Raw genomic sequence first — 1,142 nt, 5'->3', positions numbered from 1 at the left:
CATGCACAGAAGCTGTGATCATGTTTTAAAATTAATGATATCAATGGTGATAAATCAAAAGGGCATAACTCCATAAGCTACATTTTTTTATGAAATAAACTTTTAAAATTTGGGTATACTTACTCAAACATGTATCAACTATATCACTTAAATCCCAACTTATTAGTAGTTGTTTTATATCAGATGAATCTTCTTCTGACAAACTTAGTTGGAAATTTTGATATTGTGGTAAGATATTGGTTTCAGATTCTGATGTTATATTGTTTCTTTCATTGCGGTTGAGATCGTCGCTTTGAACATTCATAGTTGGAAATGTTGTCTGAGACATATCTATGTTATTATTATTTTGAGAAAAATTAATGTTGTTTGGAAATAGATATCCGCAGTCTTCATAAAAAGAGCTAAAGTCATTGTTAATATTTTGCATTTTTGTACTTTACTACCTAAATAAAACACTTAAAATTTAAGTTATGAACAAAATATAGACACATATAAAATATACAATTTGGTATTTACACTTATTTTGTTTTTTAAGAAAGGTACTAAAATATATTAATAATCAATTATAATGAGCTAAAATGGTTTTATACCAGCAGCTAATAAAAAAAAAAAAAAAAAAATCAATTATAAATATTCTTTTGCCCTGATAAGCGACTGCCCATTACCAAGCTGAGAAATATTTATTGGAAAACTATGAAAATATGTTATATCATTGAAATTTTGCATTGATATAATTTTGCTACAATCCACAATATAGGACTCGTAATGAGGATGAAAATATTCAACTTTTATTTGTTGTGTTAAGAGCTTAACGTCTTTTTCTTCATTGTGAATAATAACAATTTCAATAATTTCATGTAAACACATATTATCATTAACAAAATCAGTTAAAAAATAACCCCTTTTATATGATGTACCTTTATAATCAATTTCTCTATAACTGGTGAACTGAGAGTCTAATATATTTAATGAATTACAAATAAAGGCACTATATTTGCTTAAAACTATATCTTTTTCTTTTAACACAATTGTGGGTATAGGTTGTTGAATGAGTGAGTATGCAAATTTTAATTGAAACTTTTTTGCTAATGTTAAAGTTATGTGTTTTCTAGAAGTTGTTGCATGAGCATACAGTTTTAATT

The sequence above is a fragment of the Acyrthosiphon pisum genome, chromosome X, assembly GCF_005508785.2.
Source record: "Acyrthosiphon pisum isolate AL4f chromosome X, pea_aphid_22Mar2018_4r6ur, whole genome shotgun sequence".
Taxonomy (NCBI): domain Eukaryota; kingdom Metazoa; phylum Arthropoda; class Insecta; order Hemiptera; family Aphididae; genus Acyrthosiphon; species Acyrthosiphon pisum.
The sequence above is the reverse complement of the archived record's forward strand: the minus strand, read 5'-3'. Positions refer to the sequence as shown.